The 16,253-nt window shown below is 33.6% G+C and overlaps 1 protein-coding gene across 1 annotated transcript in view; it reads left to right on the top strand.

Moving 5' to 3' along the window:
* LOC110999515 (protein tiptop) overlaps positions 1 to 16,253 on the top strand; it is a 196,056-nt gene that overhangs the window by 97,305 nt on the left and 82,498 nt on the right. The gene's annotated exons all lie outside the window — the stretch shown is intronic.

The raw sequence follows: 16,253 nt of genomic DNA, 5'->3' as shown, positions 1-16,253 counted from the left end.
TTGTAAATTGTACAGTATTTTTGTTGTATTATTTACTGTAAATGGTCAAAGCGCGCGGCCTTACTTTAAATAAGTGATCCATAGACAACGTTCGAATCACTTCGACGCCCGTAGTTTGACAGCTGAGCATTTCTTAAGGCAGTTGCACACCATGTGATGGTCCTTCAAGAATAATAAGTTAACGTTAGGTGATCCAGGTTGTAAAAAAACCTTTAATAGGAGGTTGAAGTCATTCCCTTAGATTATATATGTATTCCTTATGTTTATACTATTGTAGAAAAACGTATATATTTCTTATTTTGTTAACGTACATACTGTAACCATAATTGTATATTCTTTACTTATAATCATTTTGTCGATCCGAAGTGGTGGAGGCCTGATGACCTGTAACACAGGTGCACAACCTTTAACAGGCATCAGTCTCACTTAAGCAATAGTAGTTGCTCCAAAGAACAACGACAATTATTGTATATGTTTTTGTGAGAAATAAAATAAATATATTATTATTATTATATTATATTATATTATATTATATTATATTATATTATATTATATTATATTATATTATATTATATTATATTATATTATATTATATTATATTATATTATATTATATTATATTATATTATATTATATTATATTATTCCCAAATAGATATGTTTAGTACCTAAGTTTAAAAAAGGGTTAGGGTTGCCTGGAAGAGATCGCTTGTTAGCGATAAGGCCGCCCGTTGCATCCCTTGTAATTTATATATACTGTGTTATTTGTATTTCTTTAGCAACGAAGTGTAAATAAATAAATAAAAAATAAAAAAAAGTAAAAATCTACTCAAACCATAGCCTTTATAAAGCGTATTCTAGATCAGGGTTTCTGTAAAGACCTTTGTCAAAGCCCGTCCGTCACTCATAGCCGGCTAAAAATAAATAATGTTTCTTTGCGAGCTCTTGCTTTGAGGCTATTTTAATTCGCTTATTTCGCTGCTGCTAAATTGCTAGTGTGTTCCCGAATTAAGGGTTCATGTACGGTGGCAAGCGGAAGCGAGGTGTACAGTAAAAATTTGCTTACACTTGTTTGACCATGTAATAATACAATGTTTGGACAAGTAATTCGTATTTACTTCAAACGTGGGCCCGAATTACATAACATTTTCGTTTCTATACGATATAAAATTTTAGATTTCCTTAACAGTTACGTACGTTATGATTGTCTGCTTATCATTTATTTCTTCTCTCTTATTTATTACTTCTTATTTAATTTAAAAAAAAAAACATACGCACGAAGAATTTATAAAGAATAAACATATGTTTTTTTCGTTTCTTTTCATGTTGCGGTATGTATATTGATGTAATGTATGTTATCGCTTTCTCTCATGAGCGTATCATATCCATCACCGAAGAGGTCTGGCGGCGTCAGCTCAGCGATTGTAAAGGCGCTGTGATCCCGGTGCACTCTCTGTTAAAAAGCTTATAATTTTTCTGTATAACTTACATTCGTTGCATCAAAGAGCTATGCCTTTTTATATTTTTAAGGTTTAAACAGATGTTATTATCGATTCATCTATAACTTTACATACGTTTTTAGATAATGGTAACTTTACAACTGTGTAAGGCAATTGTGCACATTTAAACGGAATTCAAAAATTTTATTACGATTTCTGAATATTTTTCATCTATGGGAAAAGTTTCTTGTGCGGATAAAATGTGTTTTTTTGTATTTCTAAATTCTGGTGGATTATTATTTCATAAATGTTTTATAGTTTTGGTCCTACGGTTTGGAGAGATCGGCGCGCCGGAAGGGTTTTGACAAAGGTTTCGACAAACGATCGATGGTGCCCCAATTTGTACCAATTTTATAATTAAAGCAGTGACGTTTTAACTCATATAAATCACATAAAAATATAGACTAAGTATTACATTACTTCTTCATTATAGGATATTTATACCACCTAATTATTATCAACATAAAAAGACCAGCTGAAGTTCTTTAAAAATCTTGGAGAGTTTTACTTCTTTTGAACATTAGTAAAGTAATTCTAAATATAATAAGCACCGAAGACTTGAAATAATAATACCTAGAGCAAGGAAAGTGACAAATTAGAGACCACGAGACAGTCATTAGTCAAGTGTCTGACATTGAAGGACAATCCTTATGTCAGGTTTAATAACCAAAGACGCGACTCAAAAGTTTGTCAACACAGCCTAAGCAATTAGAAAGTACGGTTTTATAATATTATTGACCCGGGGTTTTGGCGTGTTAATAATGCATAAACTCGCAAATTCAAAAATAAATAGATGTGAAATGCTTCTAATTTTACATTTACTGCCAGTTCTAAAACTGGCGCTTAAAGATCATATAAAAATTTGTTATTGAATCTGTTTTTGACTTCTTAAAATTTTTGTTTTGAATGACAAACTTCATTTACTTATAAGTAAAGTACATATTGCTAAAACATTTAAATAAAACATAAGTTAATAAAAATCGTAAGGAAATGGAAAACTTATAAGAAAGATACCCTCAGACGAAATTAAAATTTAATACCAATTTAAACATCGATTAAGTTAAAACTAAAATCATGTTCAATACTTCCAACAATTAAGCTAACATCTAAATGAAGCCAGTCGTAAGAAATGATGTAACCGATAACATTAATTCCTCCTGATAGTACAAACATGCCACTAATCACTCCCTGACTGCTATCCGTCACCGTCCTACCTCCATCACTCACCACACCACAACAGCCAATAATCATCTTCAACCTTATTGCCTAGTATTACGATCTGTTATTCCACAACCGATCTGTCTCAACATAATTGTCATGTCCAACGACCAGTGTAAACAGAGCCATCTCACCTCGCTCGATTCAAACAAATATTGATGCGCTCGATGGTTCTGCCGGTCATGCTGCAGGTCAGTTTGAAGTGGACGCTTCGATCATACGTCAAGAAATGTTATCGGCCTTAATTGAAGATAATGAGGGGGGACATGTGTCTCTGTCGCATTTTATAGGGTGTAGGGGGTTGTTACTTTTTGTGTTTAAGATCCGCTATTAATTTATGTCAATCGAGTATGTGTGTAGATTAATTCATACGGTTTGAACTCCTACTGAAATTTATGTTGTGTACAAAATACTTACGATAATTGTACTGATTTCAAGTATCATAATTTAAAGTTTACTAGCTTTGTTAACAAATTATTTTCTATTATCAGTAATTTATTTATTAAAACTTCGTTGCAATATAGTACAATTAAAATAATTAAATTAACAGGAGAACAACTGGTGGCCTTATCGCTCGCTCGTGATCCATTCCAGGCTACCATTGTGAAATAAAAATTAAATTAGATATACATATGATTAGAGGTGCAAGATATATATATATTTTTTCAAAACATATCGAAAACAAAGCATAGATTGAAACATATGTAAGCAGTGGAAGAGACAATAATAAAAAGTGCACTTGAATCACGATAATTTCAGATCAGGAATGAAAACAGAATTCCAAATCAATTAAATAGTTTTTGAGATAGAAAGGTGTATGAGGATTGAACAGAATAGAATATAAGAGAACGTGATTAGGAGAATTGCTGATATTTTATTACATACAAATCACCAACCTATTTAACGCCGACAAACACTTGTGAGGCAATTGGTTGTATGGAATCACTTAGTAATTAAACTAGTACCATTCAGGCTCGTTAAATCGACATTCTGCCCATCCCTCACCTGCCTTCTAAGGCAATATCCATCCATCTAGGGGGTATCCACCTGAGCACTGTCTTAAGGCACTTATATGAAGCATTTTATGTTAGCAATGTTGAGTCAACTGCACAACTATGTATGTCGCAGAAAAATGTTAACCTAGACGCCCAGACAGTCGTCTAGGTAAACATTTATTTTCAAACGATATATGCGATTTCATTTCTTTATTGTTTGAAGTGTCAGGTTTCAAGTAAAAAGTTTATCAAAACATAAACTGAACTATCAAATATACTATATCAACATGTTTCCTATATAGGGGAAGATAGAGAGATAGGAGAAATCTTTCATAATTGGAAATCAATTAGGTATTACACGCAATATAAATAAAACAAACATATGTGCGGAAAAAAAACTGTTTCCTTTATGTAAATCTTAAATTTTATGTTTGTTTAAGAATTTCGGAAACAAAATTATGAAAAGCGAGTCCATTCCAGGGGCAGTGGGAGGAAAGTGGGTTCGTGGTGGCAAGGGGGCAAGGCGGTCACGATGGACAGACGGACGCTTCTTTGAGGCTATTTAATTTTGTGCAAATGACGTGCCACGTCACAGACAGACGCGCCGACATTCTTTGTTTGAAGGTGTAATTTTATGTGTATAGCAACCGATGAGCGTCTGAAATGTGAATTTATTGAACACAGTGGTCATAGGAAAAGTTTAGTAAGGTTACATTATTATATTTAAAAATCTAGAGATTTTCCTTAGAAAATAAATTATTTTCTTATTTTTTATGTACAGTAACTTAAAACTATTAATAATAGATATATTTCCATTAAAACACGTTTCTATTTCAATCTTATTTTAATACATTTTATTTTTACATTTAGTTACAGAAACAGAAAACAGATTGATTAGATACATATAGTTATTACACACTAAACAACATTTGAAAATCTGAAACCCAATTACATCTGTACACAGCATTTTACACTAAATATCAACAACACAACATACACATATTAAACTAAATGACAAAAGAGAAAGAAATATATAGACATAATATGATAGACTTATTTATATAAAATTTAAACTATGAACATCATTGAACCGTTGTTAAATAACTTATGTAACCTGTTGTCATGGTAACGAAACTAAATAAATAAATTTTACATTTAAACAAAACATAGAACCTAAACCTTTTTCTAACCAATTATAAATAATGCTATCCTTGTGAATTCAGTGGGCAATTAAATAGATCAGCCTTACATGCAATACTTTGAGTGTTTGCAATACGTGAAAAAGAAATTCTGCAAATAGTTAACAAAAATACAGCCTTTAATACGGCAGAGTAGTAAATCCAAACTTAGATAAAGGTGTTCATACAAATACAAAACTAAAATATCATCTGAGATTCTGGAAGCTATATGCATCAGCCATAATTATCTTTGTAAAAACTTTATTATAGTCTAAATAAATTTATATTTTATATGGTTATAATTGTATGTTTATTAACTTCAATATACATTGCTTTACGAGAACCCTACCTACGTACAGCACCGAGATTTATACGCCAACCTGGACAATGCCAGTAAAATCAACTTATCGTCAATCATACATTTGTATACCAGTTACTTCATCATTCACAATCTTACTGCTGGAATATCTACTGTGCGTCTTGGTCCGGCGGGTGAAGGGTGGGTGGGGTCGGGAGGCAGGTGGTCCGTCACTGTCCCAACGCGATGTCACGTCATGGAGTTGCACGAATTTCATTTGTCCGAATTATAGAATGCAAATTCGAATTTTTTTCAACTTGTCTTTCAAACGGACTGATTACAGTCCTTTGTTCATAATTTGTTTGTGTTTTACAAACTCTTTAAAATTATGAAACGACCCATCGCTGATCGGGCATTTTAGCTTTCTATGTTTTGATTCTTCGTGATATTTTGATGAACTTTTATTGCTTGAGTGTTGTGTAGTACATTCTATTGTAGTATACAGGCCAGTGCTGATAAATTGCTTTATTCTAGCTTGAATAGACGTACGTATTTACTCAAGACTTTGACACATAAACTCAGAACTTTAATCGTAAATTACTTAACTCCTAACCTCAAGGGAATCAAGTCCAAACGCCACCCGAATGCACCGGATCAATCTATCAAGCAACTTTCAAGTGCAATACGTTCTAAGACGTCGTGTTTTTCCATCGCATGCGATCGCTCCGTCTTACCGGGTGCAATATCAATCCATCTGGTCACCCCCCCTGGCCCCTACCCCCTGTCACATCCACCCCCTGTCAGTTTGAAATGACTGTCCTGGCGCAGTGCGCTCAAGACGACTGACGGCCGCCCGCTTTGATATTGCCTCGTTATTTCTTATTGTATTGCACTTTACGTTTACGTGCCCAACTCGCTTGGGTTACGTTGCGAACGGATTGTTCGGATTAAAATTTTAGATTTTCATTTAAACGTCTACCTTTTAGCGCCTGATGAATATTGAAACCTTAGGGCCCGTTAAAGTATTACCTAAGCAGATTTACTGTCATGTATCCCCATTCCTCTTGTCAGCAAAAGTAAGAAAGAAAAGCTCTCAAAAATAATAGTTCATTAACATATTAACTTACTGTGGAAATCTTCTTAAAGGTATTTCTTCTTCAAGCATAGACAATGTGTGAGTAATATGTGTAAAAAGTAAATAATTACTTTTGACGTCACCAAATAAGAAAATCAAAGACCCTCTCTCTCTCCGATCTGAGCTCAGGCGTCTGATGATATCAGAGATATTTAGATTTCGTATTGTCGAATTGTCAAATGTGCAACGAATAGGATGACTTTGACATTATTGTCACACAACTCTCATACCAATGTGCAGGCTAAGGTCAATCAATGAGAAACGCTGGCATTATCATTGTGCTGATATATTTTTAAAACTTGGAAACATAAGTCTGTCAAGCTATGCGGGTTTCGATAATCGAATGAAGTCAAACAGCAAAAGTTCGTGACGATGTCAACGGTGTCAGCGCACTGCGCAATACCTTTCTTTTAAGTTCGTTTAATTGTTGTTATTTACTTAACTACAGTTAAGGCTTGTCAACAGGAATGCTAATGAAATTTTTTTGCGATAAAATATAATAAATAAGGTAAGAAAGCAATGAAAGTTGCTGATAAATATATAAGTGAGATGGCAAAAGGGTTGTTTATTTATTTTATTACTGAATTGAAAGTTCTTTAGGCGCACGAGGGTAATTTTTTTACGTGAAACGTCACGAAGATGTGCAGCGTTTTTGCCGAAGAAAAGGGAGAGAGCGATTGAGAGAGTGAGAAAGGGAGATAGAGAAACAATACACGCTATTGGTTGATGTATTCGTTTAGTAGGCAATTCTATCGCATAACGTCATGCAGTAAACGCAGATTTTTTTATTTATTTATGTTATCATTAACAAGTATACAGTGTAAATATAGATATTATACAAATATATGTTTTTTCATAGTAATAATTCATTTACATAGAAGTTTCACTTCTCACATCTGTACTTTGTACGCACGCACTTTTATATGATAAATACATACATCTTTACAGTACTAAGCCAATACGATAATTTCATGAAACAAAATTATAATATTAAACATATAATATACACTATATCGCTACTGTGAACTCACTCTGCGAACATATAAATATGTCGATAATGTCCAAGACAGCATTCACTAGGCCCAACATCTTTGTGAACAGTTATCTGTGCAACAGACTGATTCTAGCTCTTGGTATTGCAAACAACATTGGCATTATCTGTCGCACATATTCCATAGTTAGAAAGAAGAGAGAGGAGAACATTTGCGTTGTACCACCTCCCGCGAGACTTTTAGTATACCTTCCAAGCCTTTTGACAATTTAACATTCGTTTATCAACAGAGAAGAATATGCAACTAAGACATAACTGTGGTATTCATAAGACATGTACGAATTGTAAAACAATATAAAAATAATTTTCAGAAATCAACTCTTCGTTTGTACACTATCGCACTGCCAATCGAATCGAAGTCGAAGGAAATGCAATCAATAATAACAGCAACCGAAATAAACTAAGACGGCGTGGTGTCAGAACTGGCACGGAACAATTCAGTCGCGGCCTGTCATCGCCGGCGAGACTGTCGGGCACGGTGACGTGACAGGACTGACTTGGGAAGGAGTGGTACCCGCCACAAGAGGAAGCGTTTTATTCTATCTGACTGTAACGTCTCACTTAAACGGTGGTAACGTCATTTATAGACATATCAAGTACTAACAACCGAACCCTATCTTATCTTATCTTAATAGCGGGGAATTTTTAACTTGCTCGCTGTTTAGTAGGTTCTAATCGTAGTATATATTCTAGTCAGGTTTCGTCTGTTTCAACGCCTTTACTCATGCCTTGGACTGTCAGTCGCAAGTCTGGAGTGAAATTTGGAGCGGAGCAGAGTAAACTTAGGGACGTGGGAGCGACAGCGACGCTGCCGTCATCTCGATGCGAGTTGATAATGCACTGAGTGTTCCACTGCGGCTCGCTTCACGACTGACACCTGTCACTGACACTGCTTAATTAGCAAGCTCCGGGGACCATTTTTAATGAACATTATTTTAATGTTTGGAATGTTCATAGGATCTGTTTCAACAGTCATTTTAATATATAAATAGTCTGTATCGCATATAATATAATTAGCAACTATTGCTTCGAATTAGACAAAAAATTGGATAATCCATTTATTGAAAAGGCTTATTCACACTACGATAGAATTACTAAATAATAGGGCTGGGGAATAAAAAATCGCTAAGGTCACGATCGAAACATCAATATGAACATTTAAACATCGAAACTAAAGGGGTAGGTAACAGTAGCTATCTCTAAAAATAGCTGTTATGAGAACGGATTTTACTTATTAAATCAACAGTCAGTATGTCAACGGCCAAGTGGTTAACGTTTCTTAATGAGATTATAGACTTAAAAATTAAAAAAAAAAACACAAGCGACAAACATTTTTCATACGCGTGCATTCATTAAACAAACCCTTCGTCTCATTCGTCAGTAATTCAAAACGTAATTTTCTTTATCTTAGTTTAAAATGCTTAATTATGCCAAGGGAAAATGTTTAAATACTAATGATAAACAATTACTTATTAAGGATAGATGTGGAATAACAGTCCCCTGACAGTTGAATGAGACCACACGACAACGTGTGCCATGTGGACATTCAGATTTAGCCAACTATTGACTTGACTCTCTGCTCTATTAGACGGATCCTAGCAAAGAGGTGTATTTTATTTAAATAATAATTAAAATATCTACTAGTGCCGCTGTTTAATATTATTAATGCTTAGTTAATTGACCAATTAAATTACCTTCAATTTCGTCTAATATATTTTCAAATTCTGTACTATAAAAATGTATTATTACAATACGAAAACATTTCTATAAAAATATTAGGCATATAAAATATGCAATCCCGATATCGGAGCTTAGTTTAAACTAGTTATTTATATCAAAAATTTAATAGCTGCATTATACAAAATCTGTCCATGTTATCTTAAACTGATAACAATAAAGAGGTAGAGATAATTTAACAAAATAGTAAAACTAATTGTTTGATAAACTCCGACACGTTAAATTATCTCTGTAACTGGCCAATTAGAAATTAACACAATATTATAAATGTACCAATTAAAGCGTTTTGTAACTTTCATCATATTTTAATATGGAACAGACCGAGAAACGAATTCTTGTTTTTTTTTTTTTTGGTTTGGTTGGTTTTACGGGCAGGAGGCTCACCTGATGTTAAGTGATACCGCCGCCCATGGACACCCTCAATGCCAGAGGGCTGGCGAGTGCGTTGCCGGCCTTTTAAGAATTGGTACGCTCTTTTCTTGAAGGACCCTAAGTCGAATTGGTTCGACTTCTAATTAAATTCTAATTAAATATGAATTTGATGAATGATCACTTTGTATCCAGTTATAGACCAGTGTCGATAATTTTTGAAACCAAAAAAAATTACAGTAGGATGAAACCCATTAGAAATGCAGGGGAATATGATCAAAATGAAAGGAAAAATAAATTACGGTCGATCCGAGTTCGGGAAGTGGGAGGGGGGTGACTTTTAAGGGGGGAAAATTGTTTATCTTGATTTCCGGCGAAACTACCAGTCCTATGGAAAAAAGTTAAATGGCAAAGTTGTAGGTCATAAAAAGATCTACAACTTTGGTATTTACAATTTTTTCACATAACCTCAAAATTTAGGTGAAAAATTAAAAAAACCAAGTTTTTAGTTTTTTATTTATATCTTTTTTAAAAAGTTTTTTTTTTCTACGAAATTTGGCGAAAACTTACCTTATTATGTCCCAAATATACTGTAATTTATTTGATTAAAAATATTTATTTTTTTGCCTCATTTTAACTTAATATCAAAAAAGCACCCTAATTTTCAATCGAAAATTCTGACGTCAAAATTTCAGCTTTTTTCAAAAAGTTTGGGGGCTTTTTGTTCGTTGAAATATCTACTTTCTGATGGTGTAAAAAAAAATATACATTACTATAGGAAATATTATTAGAAAATGCAAAAAATTGAAAAAACCTCAAATTCGAAAATTTTCTTTTAATTATGTACAATTTTGAGGTATTTATTAAAATTTACACTTTAATTACTCAAAAAACGTAAGATTTCATGCTTCATTGATAAACGAAAAAATTGCAAATTAAAATATACTTCTATAATTAACAAACAAATAAGTTAATAAAGTTAATATTTAATAAGACATATACAATATTTTGAAAAAGTTGTAGAATCTTCTGTAAATAATATTTGTAGATGCCTATTTATTGCTGTTTTAAGATAATTTATATACCTGAGTGACCTTCGGTGAATTTTGAATTTTTCAAGAAAAATTCAAAATTAGGGTGCTTTTTTGATATTAAGTTAAAATGAGGCGAAAAAATAAATATTTTTAATCAAATAAATTACAGTATATTTGGGACATAATAAGGTAAGTTTTCACCAAATTTCGTAGAAAAAAAAAAACTTTTTAAAAAAGATATAAATAAAAAACTAAAAACTTGGTTTTTTTAATTTTTCACCTAAATTTTGAGGTTATGTGAAAAAATTGTAAATACCAAAGTTGTAGATATTTTTATGACCTACAACTTTGCCATTTAACTTTTTTCCATAGGACTGGTAGTTTCGCCGGAAATCAAGATAAACAATTTTTCCCCCTTAAAAGTCACCCCCCTCCCACTTCCCGAACTCGGATCGACCGTAATTTATTTTTCCTTTCATTTTGATCATATTCCCCTGCATTTCTAATGGGTTTCATCCTACTGTAATTTTTTTTCGTTTTTTACTATTTTTGAAGGCTTCGGCACTGGTCTATTATACCATTCAAGTGCGTGAAACTCGTGTGGTTTATTTTGCGAACTTACAAAGGGAATCTTAAGCAAACCGTGTTTTTTTTAATGGAATCTGGCTGTTGGTCTGAATTGCCTTTAAAGCTCAGCTCGGGCTGTTTTGGCAAGCGTAGCTCGGCCTAAATGGGTGAAGCAAACAGTGGCTACGATCTTGGAGTCAGATCAGTATCAGGGGAGTGGGAATGTAAAAGAAAAGCGTGTGATTGGTTTACAGGTCTCACGCGGTGACACAAGACATGATATGTTTCTTCAACGACCCTTGTATGACACGAGACCAAAACTGCTCTGCCAATACCAGATCTAATTCTGCATGAGGATTTATTCATAGCCAATGTCAGATAGCACTTTCACTTTGGTTAAGTTTGAGTTTGTTCAGAAGTTGAAACGGATTTTACGGTCAGTTTTCATCGGGCAAAACAGTAAAAGCTACTGTCTTTCATTTGCAGTATTAATTCGTTCAAATAGTCTTTTGTCCAATTATTCAAGTTAATTTTGGAAAGTTAGTGAGCTGACATACAAGTCGGACGCCTGTCTTTCCTTAATTAGCCGTATTTTCGTTCCGCGTCTGGCGTTTTTCTTTTTATCAGTGTTTATTATTTGATTATAGTATGTCTTATTCATCTTAGTATGTCTTTTTTATTTTTTATTTTTTATTTTTTATTTATTTGGTGCACAAAACACATTATAATCTTTACAAAAATAAACTTAAAACTAATAGTTATGAACAGGATTCTAATGTAAAACCATGTGCACACTGCAAAATTAATGTTACATCAATAAAAGGCTCATAACTAACAAAGGTAACATAGTAAAAAAAAAAACAATAATAATAATAATAATAAGTTCCTCGACACCAATTTAACGTAACGTTAACCAGGACCACAAGGGTCAGCACTTAACCTACGATGGAGGATGTCTTTAACGACACTAATGAATTTATTGATGTTGCGACAGAATATGTCCACAAGTAAGTGGTTGCTCTTTGCCATCTCGTTATATTGACGAGCCATCCTGGTCAAAGGGTTGTAAAAAGAGATGTTATTCTTATAAGTTTGAAGGGAAAATAAATTGACTTCGTTAGCTCTACGGGCACTAAATCTAATGTTAAGGCTAATGTGAGCTAGTAGTTCGGGAGAGTCTATAATGGAGTGGGTGATTTTGTAAAGGTAAACTAAGTCGAAGACTATGCGTCTGGATTCTAATGGTTGAACTTTAAATTTCAGGAGTCTATCGCAATAATTTAAGTTAGACCGGCCAGGTTTTATACGATAACATAAAATTCTGAGAAATTTCCTCTGAATTCGTTCAATATCGTCAATGTGCACCTTATAATTCGGCGACCATATTGGACTACCGTATTCTAATATACTTCTTACGAGGCTGAAGTATAAGTACAAGGTGCTACGAGGATTTTTAAAACCTTTTGTGGATCTAAGAATAAAACCCAGTAGATGGTTTGCTTTAGACGTGATGTGACTATAGTGGGCACGGAATGAAAGCTTGTCATCGAACAGGATACCTAGGTCTTTTGCAACATCTGATCTGTTAACTAATTGACCATCTATGACGTAGTTCCATACGATTTTGTTTCGTTTATTAGTAAACGATATGACAAAACACTTGTCTATATTTAAATACATGTAGTTCGTCTTGCACCATAGTGATACGGTATTGATATCACGCTGTAATGTTAAGCAGTCATCTAAATTAGTAATAGAAGTAAATATTTTTAAGTCATCTGCATATAAGAGACAATTGCAGGACAGTTGTTGAATAAGGTCATTAATAAAAACTACGAAGAATAATGGCCCTAAGTGGGAACCCTGAGGTACTCCCGATGTAACTGCGATAGGTGCAGAGATGAAGCCCTTTAACGCAACCAACTGAGTTCTAGAGTCTAGGTATGAGCAGATCCATCTATATAAACTGCCGTGGATACCATGTGACGCTAACTTATGACAGAGCAGATGGTGATTTACTTTGTCAAAAGCCTTAGAGAAGTCAGTGTAAACAGAGTCAACTTGGCCACCTGTGGCAAACACTTGACAGAGATAGTTTTTGTATTCCAGAAGGTTAGTGACCGTAGACCTGTTTCTAACAAAACCATGTTGCTTGTCTGAAAGAACAGGCTTAAAATGACTGAACAGATGAGTATACATCACTGACTCAAATAATTTAGCAGCGCAAGATAAAATACTTATCGGTCTATAGTTTTTACAATTGGACTTATCACCACTTTTATAAATAGGTATTATGTGGGCAGTTTTCCAGCGCTTAGGAAACACACCACTAGTTAACGATTTATTAAAGAGAACACATAATGGAATGGACAACTCCTTTCCGCAACTTTTTATGAAAATAGGAGGCAGAAGGTCAGGACCCGCCCCTTTGTTAATATCCAAACTATCTATTTTACGTTTGATATCTGTTACCGTAATAGAAAAGCCAGATAATATATTAAAATACGTGTTATTTACAGCACCAGATTGGTCAGTGTATATAGTTTTATTAGTTTTATCGTCAAAAACTGAACCAAAGTATCGCGAAAAAAGGTCACATATCCCCTGACCGTCTGTCTCAGAAGTATTTTCAAGTGTCATGGTGTGAGGCACTGAAATATGGCCTTTACGATTATTCACAAATCTCCAAAATGATTTTATGTCCTTGGCCAACGAGTCCTCGATGGATGCGATATACTTGTCGTAACAAATCTTGGTAAGAAATTTGCATCTCTCCCTCAGCAAAGAGAAAACGTCGTAATCGCGGGGATTCCCAAACCTCTTAAACCGTTTATGATATAAGTTTTTTTCTTTATTACATTTAATTAAGGATTTGCTGTACCAGACTGGATAAGATGAGAATTTGCTACAACAACTTGGTGTATTTCTTGATATTATTTCAAATAAAAGCTCATAAAAAGCTTCGGTGCACTCATCAATACAAGGGGACGATAAGATTTCGGACCAGTTCACAGACTGGAGTTCAGATTTAATGTTTTCAAAATTACATTTAGCAAAATTAAGCCGTTTAATGTTAGCGCGTTGAAGCCCTTTAGAAATCTGAATCGGAGAAAGAGTAATCAAAATTGCGGGATGATTTTTATCTAACAAACTTAATGCAAGTGTTTCATTGACACTTATACAATCTATATTAGAAAGCACCAAATCCAACAAGCGAGCGTTTGCATTTGTGATAAAGTTATGCTGTTTTAGATTACACAGTGACATTAATTCATTTAGTAGAAGGAGCTTCTTACTCGGGTTAGGGGAAATTGACAGAGAGGGATTAATCGAATCAGAGTAATCAGGTGTGTTAAAATCACCAATTAATAAGAAATTATCCAAAGGGAAACGATTAAGAAGTAAATTTTGGCAATGGCTATAAAAGAGTTCAAGCTTGTTAATTCTAATATCAGGAGGCAAATAGCAAACACATAAATTTATGCGAGAAGTGTCACGTGCTTCAGGAATAAGAGTAACCCAGACATCCTCCATATCACTATCCCACGATGCTTGACGGATGACCTGGTATTTTTTATGGACGGCGAGTAAAACTCCACCTCCCTCGGTTTTAGCACAGGAGGAATCCGCACGATCTCGTCTGAAGAGATTGTAACGGGCGTCAACAACTTCGCCATCGAAAACACTCATATTTAAGTTCGTTTCCGTCAAGCATATAATATCGAAGTTAGAATTTAACAGATTTAAAGAAAATTGAGTTAACTTGCTACGAATTCTGTTTACATTTTGATAAAATATATTAATCATTGTGGAAATAACGTGTGATTCAGTATATAAAAACAAAAATTGATCAAGTAACTTACTAAGCAATGATAAACAAACAAATTAGTAGTAGTAATAACAATTAAGACAATTTAGTGAAGGAATCATGACTTTTAATTAGAATGGCCGGGCTTGATTCATCCTTACGAACATAAATTTGGCCATATCGCACCCAAACAAACCTGTAGTTCTTGTCAGTAGAATTTTGTCAGTAGAAGTTTTTTATTTGATTATAAAATTAGCGTTGGACAAATAGTTTTTATAAACTTAGGGAATATAATGGATCAGTATATGTTTATTCCAGTGTTGTATTTAGTATTAGATAGGTATTTATTAGTATTAGATCAATTCTAGTTGAAATAAGTCAGTTATTAAAAAAACGATTTTCGTTTATTTTATGAATAAAAATTAATTTAGTAGTATTATTTATAGTATTATGTTTTAGGTGACTTTATATAATTACAAATAAATCCACAATAATAATTAACATTTTATCGACACCGGAAAATATGAAAACTCGGTAAAATACGGTATTACAACTACGAGAAGAAACTGTTTTCTAGTTACTACATTCAATAATATTCAAACATATATTGTAAATATTTACTACTACAACATATCAATTACTAACTATAGCATGTAATTAATAACAGATTATATGTAATTTGTAAGCATACTTATTCACAAGGTATTGTGTAGCAGATGACATGTAGCAAGCAGGTGCGATGAGGCAGCAATGAGCACTAATCAATACGCCGGAGGTGGCGAAAAATAACGAATGTTGTATATGCTCGTGTGTTTCCGTGTGCACTCAGATGCAAGGTAGCGTCAGCAGTAAAAATTATTTGACACAACCAATCGTTTGTCCATTCAATTTAAAGAAATATATAAATTGATTATGCAAAGAAAACGTCGTTCCAAAAGAAATATTTTTCTTGAATAGTTGTGGCTACCAATTTATTTGAAAATATGTACCCATCGTATATGCTTAGTTTTATAGGTAAGAAGCATTCCTTACTATTATATATTATAAGTGTTCCAAATCCAAATGTTTCTTCTGACACGTTTGTGCCTATGTGTTATTTTACAGGTTTACTATAAAAGTTTCTTAAAGCCTTTAGAAAGAGGTTTACCGTCAACGTCATTTCAATCACACATATTCTATATACTATAGAATTCATTACATTCATACATTCAAACAATACCAAATTGACAGAATAAATCGTGTCTTTATTTGTGGACGGTATGCGCTCGTAATCGGCGGCCGGCCGGGGACGTATTGGGCCGTCGTTGAGACGTTGGCTCTCTGTTTTTAAAGCTTTCTTTCCCCACACCCCAACACCCCAAACACC

The sequence above is a fragment of the Pieris rapae genome, chromosome 11, assembly GCF_905147795.1.
Source record: "Pieris rapae chromosome 11, ilPieRapa1.1, whole genome shotgun sequence".
NCBI lineage: Eukaryota > Metazoa > Arthropoda > Insecta > Lepidoptera > Pieridae > Pieris > Pieris rapae.
Note: the sequence above shows the minus strand (reverse complement) of the source record. Positions and strands in the feature narration are given on the sequence as shown.